General features: G+C 36.9%; 1 protein-coding gene across 5 annotated transcripts in view; it reads right to left on the bottom strand.

Annotated features, from left to right (window-relative positions):
* The window catches only part of PRKAG2 (protein kinase AMP-activated non-catalytic subunit gamma 2), a 257,853-nt gene that overhangs the window by 110,940 nt on the left and 134,186 nt on the right, over positions 1 to 12,727 (bottom strand). The window lies entirely within an intron of this gene.

The raw sequence follows: 12,727 nt of genomic DNA, 5'->3' as shown, positions 1-12,727 counted from the left end.
ACTTCTTGGTTTTTCAGCAATGCTTTTGGATGGTTCACCCAACACTAGGGGGTCATGATGAGTTGAACGCAAATTCTGTTTTCCATGTATGCGCACAAAGCACCAGTTTCAGAACTAGTTCTTTGTATGATTGTGCAGAACTAAAAAACAATATTATATATAAAAAATGCAAATTGCATACAACTGGACATGACCCCCTAGGTGTACACTTGCTTACTGCACCAATGGGCAGCCTATATTAATATGCCCCTTCCATTTTCCATTCCGCCTCTCAAGTTGTAGGCAGTGTAAGTGTCATTTGCATTGGAACATGAATTGCATACAGTTATGTTCATTGGTGTAAGGTCCGTTTCTGATTATGTGCAAAGCTGTTTCACGCTTCTTGGCCGAAATGCAAAACGGAGGTGCACAATGGATCCCATTAAAAGTATAGACAAGACCGCTCTAAGCAAATGCAATGTTCATCTACTTTTACGGAATGGAAAATTAAAGCACTATTGTGAGTGGAAATGCACCCCTATGTACAGCTAGGAACACCCCTAAAAATGCACCCTGTTTAATTTTAACAGTCTTTCCCCACAAAAAGGAAATGTTAACTCTGCACTGTACTTTGCTACAGACATCTTCCCAACTCCTGTCCCCTCTGTCTTCCCCTCTGGCAAACTTCTGCTTCTCTGCAAATACCACCATGTTTGTGGCATGGCAAGACGATTTGCACTTAGTACATTACCTCCAGAGAGTATTAAACCGACAAACTGTGAAATAAATCAACATTTTTGACTGGTATATAGAAGTACAGTTTTAGGAGTGGGGATTATCACAGACATTGTACGACTTCTACTAAAACTAGCGCACAGGAAAACTGAGCCTTTGTACATAGCAACCAATAAGATGTTTCTTATTTTCAAACTGGCACTAGAAAAATGACAGCTAGAATTTATAAGCAACACCGCTGTCGCATTATTTTTTATAAATGTCCCCAAATATACGTTATATGGGCAAATTGATTCATCAGATTTTGAAATTTGACAGAGATTCACTGCTGGAGGATTACTTTGCAAACAACTCTGATTTCCGAAAAACTTGGTGAATAAATAATACTTACTGATGAATTAGTCTACACCAATTGAAGTAATTGATCCCACAAGCTCATCATCATCATTTATTTATATAGCGCCCCCAATTCTGCAGCGCTGTACAGAGAATATTTGTCACTTACATCAGTCCCTGCCCCTTTGGAGCTTAGGTCTAAATGTCCTGACACACACAGACAGATGCACAGACTAGGGTCAATTTGACAGCAGCCAATTAACCTACTAGTATATTTTTGGAGTGTAGGAGGAAACCGGAGCACCCGGAGGAAACCCACATAAACAAACTCCACACAGAGCTAAACACTAAACCACCGTGCTGCTCTGTAATTGATCCCACAAGCGTTTAAGAAAGGCATATGAAATTCATTAGGTATTCAGAAAGATGATGATAATTTGAGTCAAATGGAAACAGCATTGATTTAGTCCATGATTTCATATGGGCCCCCCCAAAAAAAACATGGAACACATTTTACAGAAGATATCCTTCAATTCTTCTAATATTCTTAGTAAAAACTAAAAAGCCACAATTGTCTCCAAGTTCTGACTGTTGTGTACATCTTTGATGGGAAGAGGCCTTAAGAATAGCTTCATGGACTTCTGAACAGATGGACTGAAGGTAGGCAACAAAGAGGATACTAGAGTCTTGGATGAGTATCATAAACTGTGATGATAATAAACTGAGTATCATAAATTGTAATAATCATGAATGTTATTATTGAATGACCCTGCCCTCCTGAATATAACAAATACTGTTTAACATCTGATTTATTCTTTCAGTTTGACCTCTCGATTGTGAGTGATGCCAAAGAAAAGTTTAACTTAACAAATCACACATAAAACATATCATGTATAAAAAAAAAAAAAATCCTACATAAAACCAGAAAAAGTACATAAGATGTTGACAAAGCAGGTGCGGATGTGAAACAGAAGGTAGAGGCACACTTCAGTCCATTCCTCAAATGACTCTAAATTAATATGCATTACGATCCTAGCAGATCACAAGTAATATCACTAATGCATACATTAAAGAGAATAGGACACATGACTGCTCCCTGAACTCCACTATTTACAAGTCATTAATCTGAACTTACAGCCTAGACTACAACACTCTGGACCTGAGATGTATCTAGGTACACATCTGTCATACTGCACATGCATCTGTATTTAGAGTTGCTCATATCTGGTAGTTGTGACCCCTTGTGCTTGAATAGGCAGATCAGGGGAGGTAACAGGAAGTGCAGTGCACTCATATAGATGCATCCTAAGCATATTTCATTGTGCTGCTAAGAGGCGTAAATCTTTCACCTACATAAACTGAGTTCTGTAGGTGATGAATTCACATCTTTATTTTGGACACATTTACATGCTATATTTAAGGTTGTATGTATTTTAAGATATACAAACTCAAAATACTGATGTGGAAATGTAAGTGTGCAGATACATTTTGCACAAATGCAGCATCTTTACATTTAACTCTAAATAGGGTGATCTGCCTCCTGTACTTTAGTCAAACTGGTATTAATTCCACTATCTTGGGTTAAATCCAATCATTTCCAATTTTAATTAAATTAACTTCTTATCCAATAGCTGGCTAAAACTGACATATGCTGTAGCCACTGATTCACTCTGATTTACTATTTTAGTAATAAAGAAAATGCTGTAGATATGTGTAATCCATGCTGCCTTGGATCTTGTCATTTATGTGACTCTAAATAGTCAACAGGCATATGCTCCCTTTCTGGGTTTTTTTTGCCAAATAACCCCCTCTGTCTGAACTGGCTACAGAGTTTTCTACTTTAGAGCAGTGTTTCTTAAACCTGGTCCTCAGGACCCCTAACAGTGCATGTTTTTATTATTATTATTATTATTATTATTATTATTATTATTATTATTATTACCATTTATTTATATAACGCCACTAATTCTGCACCGCTGTACAGAGAACTCACTCACATCAGTCCCTGCCCCATTGGGGCTTACAATCTAAATTTTGTTAGCAGTCAATTAACCTACCAGTATGTTTTTGGAGTGTGGGAGGAAACCGGAGCACCCGAAGGAAACCCACGCAAATACGGGGAGAACATACAAACTCCTCACAGATAAGGCCATGGTTGGGAATCAAACTCAAGACCCCAGTGCTATAAGGCAGAAGTGCTAACCACTTAGCCATTGTGCTGCCCATATCTTTCCATATTTTTTCCATATCTCTTTGCTTTAGCACAGATGTATTCATTACTGACTGACACAGATCCACAGGTGGTATAATTATTTCCTGTGCCACCTGGAAAACATGCACTGAGGACTGGGTTTGAGAAACACTACTTGAGAGCATCCCAAGCAAGCTCTGCAATTCCGAATAAAAATAGTGATTCGGACAAGTCATGATCAAAGGAGAATAAATCAAATTGGCCTTTGAAGACTAAATTACATTCTTTGGGCAAATAGGGGAACAAATATGTATGACATGATACATTTTTACAGTCTGTACAAAAGCTTTACTATATACATATATATGCCTTATATCGTCTTACAGCAAAAAAAATAAAAATAAAATAAACTTAAAAAGTGTCTGCTTTCCTGCAAAAATACAATCACATGCAATGTGCAAAAGACAAATATTACGCATGCTGGGCTGTAAGTTTCTGTTGGGGACTTATATCAAAATCATGCCATCTGTTATATTTTGTATCACAGAGAAAAAATATAAGTATAGGAAATAACCATTTTGTTATGTTATCTTATTATTATATTGTTTCATTTTTTTTATATAACAGTGTATATGGTGTATTACTATAAGATAAATATTAGTAAAGTATTAGATACAGCACAGGCTTTTATATTTAGAGCATTGTTGCAACTCGTCCTATTTGATTACAGAATAATAATTTGTATGAATGAAGAGTTCAGCTATTAGGGGGGTATTCAATTGTCAGCGTTAACGCTGAAAAACGAGCGCTCAAAAAATATTACCGTTTATACGGTAATATTGCGCGCGAAAAGCGTTAATACGGTAGTTTACTCACGGAATTTCAGCTCACCGCTCAGGGGGCTGCGAGCTGAAATTCCGCAAGTAATTACCGTATTAATGGTAAGATTTTTTGAGCGCTCGTTTGTTAGCGTTAACGCTAACAATTGAATACCCCCCTTTGACTCTTGAATCTAATAATCTCTCTTATATTATTAATAAGCACATAATATGAATAAAGGAACAACTACAGCCCTGATCACGTCAGCAGGGGTCTTTACAGCAACTATTAAGGATAAGGCTCACCGCATTTAGGCTCAACAAAAAACCCAAACAACTAGCTACTTGTCTAAATTATGCTAGATCAGTGGTTCCCAAGCTTTCTCAGTTCAAGGCACCCTAATGTTTTCAAGGCAGCCCTAAACCAAAATAATTACAGAGTAGTCTTGTTTTTTAAGTAGTTGGGTCAAAATAACATAACAAGTATTTATGCCCCTTCACCATCACACTGTGCCCTGTCACCATCACACTGTGCCCTTTCACCATCGTACTGTGCCCCTTCACCATCAAACTGCGCCCTGTCACCATCACACTGTGCCCCTTCACCATCGCACTGTGCCCTGTCACCATCACAATGCCCCTTCATCATCACACTATGTCCCGTCACCATCACACTATGTCCCGTCACCATCACACCGTGCCCGTTCACCATAACACTGTGGCCGGTCACCATAACACTGTGCCATGTCACCATCACACTGTGCCCGGTCACCATAACACTGTACCCCTTCACCATCACACTATGTCCCGTCACCATCACACTGTGCCCCCTCACCATCACACTATGTCCCGTCACCATCACACTATGTCCCGTCACCATCACACTGTGCCCCCTCACTATCACACTGTGCCCCTTCATCATCACACTGTGCCCCTTCATCCGTTCCCCTATTGTAACACTGCCTTTATCATCCTAGTGCTGCAGATTATTTTTTGCAAGTAAATAAGCTCTTGTTCCTATGAACAGGTATACATTTCTTGTTCAATCTGCTATTAAATAACTAAACCAACATTACACAAATCTGACATAACAGGGAAAACTATATGCATAAAATATCAGTTTATGACAGAAATTCACTATCCATGGCACAGGTGGGTGGCTAGGTGTTTGACTGCACATATACTTGTTCTTTACAGATATGTTTTTTTTTATCTTTAATCATTATTTATTACAGCAGAACACACAGAAAAAAGTTGGATATTTCAGAAGAGTCCAAGTTCAACTATAAAGTAATCTCTTGACTAAAGGAAGGATGTTTTTTTATATTGGGTAGTGTGGTTGTTTTTATTTTCAGAATTCAACACTTTGGGGGGTATTCAATTGTTAGCGTTAACGGGGAAAAACGAGCGCTCAAAAAATCTTAGCGTTAATCCGGTAATTACTTGCTCAATTTCAGCTCAGGGAGCGGCGAGCTGAAATTCCGCGAGTAAACTACCGTATTAACGATTTTCTCGCGCAATATTACCGTATAAACGGTAATATTTTTTGAGCGCTCGTTTTTTCCGGTTAACGCTAACAATTGAATACCCCCCTTTTAAGCTTTACATCTACTGTAGTCTATGGGTTGTTTTCCATTTATTGTCATAGTACCATGTAAAAGAGACAATTTGTTTATCCAAATTTCTTGTGGAGTTTGGATGTTGGGATAATAATTATTAGTTCAACAAAATAGGTCTAATGAGGATCTACTGGAGAGGATGTCAGGTTTATATTTAACATTTAAATACATTTTATTTCTCCTTTGCCCTGCACTTATTTGTAAACAATGTGTGATACACAGCAAGCAGTGTAAGTTCAGCTGAGGTGTTCTGGCTGTGTCTTTAAACACTGCAAACTGAGGAGGCAGCCATTTTGTGGTTTGAACCAGTAATGATGAGAACACGGCCTGTTACTGGGAACTAGTGACATCAATCACTGAGACATAATGCAATGCCCCAATTTAAAGTCAACAAAATAATTGCCTTGGCCTTACCATGGCCAGTATCCTACATATAAGGGTACGTATCAGTGATTTGCTCTACATGACACTGACATTTGGAGAGCTACAACTAGTTAAATTTAAAAAAAAACAGGTATTTTACCTGTGCACCATTGCAGGGCCATCTTTTCCATTGGGCACAATGGGCAGCTGCCCAGGGGCCCCACGGGCAAGGGGGCCCCATAGGTACGGCTCTTAATGAGAATAAATAATCCTGTAAAAGAAAAAAACCTGCAAAAAAAACCTACAAGGGTCACTGAGCAAGTACATCTATCTATCTCTATCTCTATATATCTATATCTGTATCTGTATATATATCTATATATCTATATCAAGGGGCCCCGGTGCACTGCTTTGCTTAATGTTGTTAAGATGGCCCTGCATCATTGGTCTTTGTTATGGGACCTTACTGCGTATTTATTCAAGTATTGCTTATTATATACAACAGGAAGGGAGGTGGTAACAGAGATTACTGATATATATGAAGACAGCACCAAAAGCATGTGGTCCATTCTTAGATAGATATATATATATATATATATATATATATATATATGCGAGAAAGTGCAGTGCACCAACGAAAACAGCACGCTGACATGTTTGTAGTATTGGATTTTATTACAAAAGTTATTAATCACCTTCTACAGCACTGACAACAAAAATGGGGCATGTGGCTTATGCCCATTTGAATAGTGGGGGGCTATCTTTTAAATTCCTAATTATGAAGCATGTGTAGGAGAAGCCCTGAAAGAGATTATATTTTTATTTTTATATTTTATATCCCATGCTGCCCAAAACGCCAAGTGGACCCGTGTCTCAGAGAGGAGTAGAGAAAAACAGTATATTTCTGTCTTGTGCTGCTCGGGTTTTTTTTTTTTTGGTTTTTTTCAATAACTTTATTTATAATATACCATCACACAAAGTATACATGCAGAGCAAGCGCCAAAATAAGCCAGGATAGATAACATTATAAGCGACTGGCAATGGCTGTACGGCAGCCTGCTGATTTTTTTTAATAATACAATTGCCAGTTTCCCCTTGTATTTCGCTAGAAGATATGCAGGCCCATTAATGTGACCATTGCCTTTGGCCAAATAAAAGCAGCCCCTGTTCCACAGCTTTGTACAGCAACTAAAAAATGTTTTGCGAACGTTTTGCGAGACCACAGCCACAGAAAAATAATGAAGACGGTGGTACACTGTGTAAAAAGGACATCACCATTTTACCTTCAACCTTCATGCAATATTGTCTCCTAAGAGCAACTGTTAGTACAAAATAAGCACGACTGACCAAGCAAACAATTATTCGAATATTTACATAACTTTATAACATTTATTTAATCAGTAATGTTCATTATGTATGTTTACGTTTATATTGTACTGCGTTGTATATACAACAACCGAAAATATTAAGCTAAACAACACAGAGTTGGGAAACAAAGGTTCTTTATACTAGTGTCCTTGCAGGATACACTTGAAAATATTTAATTAAGAAGAATTATTCCAGTGTGGTGATTATAACTCTTCTCTCTCACTAGTTAGATTGTAACTAGTTACTTTTTACATTTGCTGGATTTAGACATATTATTGTGTTTGAGATGAGTTTATCCAAAAGATCTTAAGGTGTCACTTTCTAAGTGTCAATTCTTTTTAATGACACATAGTACTCTGGCACTAAATCCACACTCTTCATCCACTGCCGTAACTGTATCTATCTCTGGGTGTTGACTAAACTATAAGATCTCCTCCTGGATGAAGTATTACAGAGGACAGTTGTGCTACAATTTTACAAATATGAATTGTTATCATAGGTGGTAATGTAAAAGCTGTTTCTGATCTGTGAAGTGTGGGGTTAATTTAAGCAGAAAAAAAATAGTTCTGTGATTAAAAGATTAATGCTAATAATGCTAGTGATGTGTTAACCCAATAACTGCCAAATTACTCAACTTGCAAGATGTTACCAAATAATCTGTCGTAAAAATATCAAATAAAATGAGAGTGAAATCTAAATAATGTTTTAGATAAATATAAAAGATATTCATTTTTAATGTTGGATTTTAGGAGTATACATAAAATGAACCACTGCCTTTTCCGAGGACCATAAAAAAAGCTATTTTGAAGAATTAAAAAAATACATACACTACAAGAACTTGTTCTTTGTCAGCTACTGCTGAAACTTGTCATCTTAAAATACAATAAAACCATCTCGAGGGGCTCATCTAGAGGAGCGTTTTTGCACAAGTTGTTTTTACTGCAACATGAACAAACCGCTGTGATAATTGCGCAGACATCAGGGTCATTGATCCTGGGGCTTCTTCACCTCCTCTGCTGACATGAGCAGCAAGGTAAACCATCCAGCAGACGCATGCATGCAAAAATATCCAGCATTTCAGTCTGATCCGCAGTTATAAAGCATTAAAGGAGTGAATAATACAGTAATGCAGGCACCAGGATCGATGATCCTGAACTATTTACACACAGGTTTGTTCATGTCATGCTCTTTATTTAATTTTATTTGGAACAGTAAAGATACAGTTGTTGAGGAAGACTGGTGGATCTGGAATTTAAGTTGTGTGTAAATTAAGATACGTTCAGCTCAAAGTACACACATAATAAAACACCTGTTAATAAAGGCATTCTATTTTCAGATAAGGTGGTCGTAGTGGACTGTCCAACTATACAACTGAAAGATGGTTCAGAAGCAGGGCCCGATTAAGGGTTCAGGCCGTCATAGGTTAATAAGTTCGTAGCGCCCCCATGTCTAAGATGCCAGGCAAATACCTGGTAGGTATTTATTAATTTAAAATCCAGCTTCTTTCACACACACACGCCTTACATTTTTAAAAGGGTCACAACAATTAAAATCAGAACTATATGGCAGAACAGAGGCATGAAAAAGCACTACTGAGGGTGGAGACACGAAGGACCGGTGACTGTTACTCCTATATCTGTCAACATCCTTGTCTCTCCTACTCAGTTATCCTCAAGCGTCCGCCCATGGATGTCTTTAGCCCTTACCGTATGAATATGTAAAGATTAACCCTTATTACATTTTTCTTTCCTGTTTTCTATTCTCTTATTTTTAAAGCAAGTTTCAGTTTCTACTTCTCCCTGCCACAATTTTGCACCTCCAAAAATCCTTGCACCGTAGGCTGCAGCCTAGTCAGCCTATTGGATAATCAGGCCCTGTTCAGTGGAAACAAAAATATACATGACTGCCTTGAGATGAATTTAGGATGTGACTGGTACCAGGTCCCTTTATAAATAAATGTCTATGGTCACCCCCTCTTACCCCTTTTTGTTGCCAGTGGCATCATAGAGGGCACAGACAGACGTTCGTATTGCTACGTTCACAGGAATTATACATTTTTTAAGACATTTTGTAGCATCGAAATTGAAACAAATCTGTTGCAAACTGTGGTACAGTGTACACTGTTTGTCTTTAAAGTCAGAGTACCACTAATCACAATATACAGGAGCAGCTACTATGCTTAGATTTCTCTCCACTATTAGTCCACAGAAACCAGTATAGGTTCCACTGTGCATCTCTGACAAGTACAGCATCACAAACGCAGCCAATACAAATAATTTAGAACATTGCAAATTTCTGTGATGTTAGGGGTGAGGCTGAATTGAAAGCGTATTATCCCACCCCCCCAAACTGCAGTGTTGGAAAGAGCATCAGGAACATTCACCATAAACAGTATATTAATAAGATACAGTAACTGAACCACTGCTTCACCAATAAGAACACATCAATACAGTACTGGCTCAGTGATGAAACATTTATTACGCTCTTTATTAATTTATATACATTTATATGTCCAGGCTCTGTACACCTCAATTAAACACTGTAAAGCTACTGATGCCATAATATATTTATTAGAATTACATGAGAATCTGATTAATGAACATAGAATGTTGATTTGTGAATTAGTCTCGATCCTTCTATCACATATTTATTTTACATTTTTGGAAGATTTTTTGCATACAAACATGTGATACTGCAATGGTCACCATTTTTGCGGCGATCTTCGCAAATTTGAAAATGGGAAGTTGAGTCCTTGTGTAATAATATTCCATTCTTCAAACAATATTGTGTTATATCATAGATCTATAGATGACATCCTTATTGTATAATGATTAAACATACACTGAATAAATATTGGAAGATTATTTGCATAGATACAATTTTAGGACCTATAGTGCTGGAGAAACATGATATTATTTTTAAGAAAACTAGGAACTTCAAAACCTTTTTGGCACCTAGTATGTTGAGTACTAAAGAAAATGGAATGAAGGAGACTTTTCTAGCCAAATTTTCAACTGTTTGTTTTTTTAAAAGTTCCACCTGTAATGTTTGCCAACTACTACAAAGAATGTTCTGGTACCAATACTTTTAAGATCAGAGAGGTAATGAACTGTAAGACAATTTCAGTGGTTTTCATTTTAGAGTGCCCGTGTCACTTAAAATATATCAGAAAAAAAGACAAGAACATCACCATCATCATTATCACCAATTCTGCAGCGCTGTACAGAGAATATTTGTCTCTCACATCAGTCTCTGCCCCACTAGAGCTTACAGTCTAAATTCCCTAACACACACAAAGAGTAGTGTTCATTTTGTCAGCAGCCAATTAACCTACTAGTATGTTTTTAAAGTGTGGGAGGAAACTGGAAGAAACCCACACACGGGGAGAACATTCAAACTCCACACAGATAAGGCCATGGTTGGGAATCGAACTCATGACCCCAGTGCTGTGAAGCATGATAAAAGTATAAAGAGTAGATCAGAATTACATTCAGTTTCAAGACACTTTATGAAATTTCATAATTCAGATACCGGTGATTTAAGTTTTCAAGCAACTGAACATATAACATTCCCACAAAGAAGTGTATTGGCTTTATAAAAAAAATTGCGCACTATGGCACCTTCTGGGTTGAATGAGGCTTTTGAAATATGTTTTATATTTTTTTATAATAAGTCCATTATTTTATACTGGCGGTCTTATTGATATGCAATAATTCTAAAGAGATATATATGGTATGCAGATTAACAAAGAGGAATTTTTGTCTTCTAGAATTGGCTTTATACATACAATAAGCTAATTTTTTTTTTATTACTCGGTGGTAAGTGGTGACTAGCGACACTATAGAACAAAAACAACATTGTCTACTACATATTACACTATGTTTGGGACTTCTGTCTTTTGTTTTATACATATATATTATATAACAAATAAATAGATAGGAGTAGTCGTTGATAGTAGTAGGTCTGCTCGTATTAAATGATATCCTCTAGTACAGTGTTTCCCAAACCAAGTCCTCAGGACCCCTAACAGTGCAGGTTTTCCAGGTCAAAAGTGAAACAATTATACCACCTGTGGATCTTTCAAAATGTGTCAGTCAGTAATGAATACACCTGTGCTCCAGCAAGGAGATATGGAAAACCTGCACTGTTAGGGGGCATGAGGACTAGGTTTGGGAAACACTGCTCTAGTATAATAACAAACTATATAACTCCTATATTGTCCTATACCGGTATACATCAAATATTTACCCATTTCACTACCACCTACAATTGCAATGAGAAAGATTTGGAGTTACAGATAATTTAAATGATCAACAATGTTCATGATCCTGGTGGAATATAACTTTATTCTGTCAGTGGTAGAAGAACAGTAAGTCTAGAGCTCCCATTATTTTCAATGAAAAACCAGGACACCTATGATGTGACCTGAAGCATGTTCAGAAATCCACCCCATACATTCTTTTTAGTCGCAAATATAGTAAAACAGTTATAGGAACCTGTCAATACTTAGCCCATTAAAATTCAGTGTTCCATGAGTCTGAATCATGAGAATGCAAATGTTAGTTAAAGACTTCAAGTGCGGAAAAAAAGAGGAGCTGGGAAAACCAAGACCCAAGTTATCAGAACTTCTTTTTTATGGAATAAAGACTTTATAATTTGGAAAAGTCCCATTAGTGCCTCCTAATTATATTATTTCATACATCCATGTTTTTAGAGTTTCTGCACCAAGGCTTGAGAAATATCTACCAAAGTGAGTGCCTTTCTTCTAATGTGTTATATGTATATATATATATAGACACACATCGATCCACCACGGCCACTGAATAATGAACAGACCAGCAAAAGCGTTCGTAGACTTTCATGGTAATTTACTACTGATACATTGTATATATTACAGGGTCAAAACCCAACATTCCTTTCAGTCAGTGTCTCCGACTTTCTTCAATGTATCTATAATAAATTCTTCATTACTTTGAAACTCTTCAAACGCTTGTGACAGTCAGTTTATTATTCAGTGGACATGATGGATGTGTATCTTGGACCCTGCACAGAAGGATTTTTCAAATATGTAAATACTGAGGGCTTCCTCTCTCTGGACTTATATACAGTAGATAAAATTTATGTTCAACTCCTCAAGAATTCTGTATCTATCTATCTATCTATCTATCTATCTATCTATCTATCTATCTATCTATCTATCATCTCCAACATAATTTAACACATGGATGCAAATTTGCATTTCTATACATTCTATACAATGTAAACATGCAAAAAAATATAACATTTTAAACTTGATCAGCATGTCAATCATGTGTCAT

The sequence above is a fragment of the Mixophyes fleayi genome, chromosome 5 (genome assembly GCF_038048845.1).
Source record: "Mixophyes fleayi isolate aMixFle1 chromosome 5, aMixFle1.hap1, whole genome shotgun sequence".
Taxonomy (NCBI): Eukaryota; Metazoa; Chordata; class Amphibia; order Anura; family Limnodynastidae; genus Mixophyes; species Mixophyes fleayi.
The sequence above is the reverse complement of the archived record's forward strand: the minus strand, read 5'-3'. Positions and strand labels throughout refer to the sequence as shown.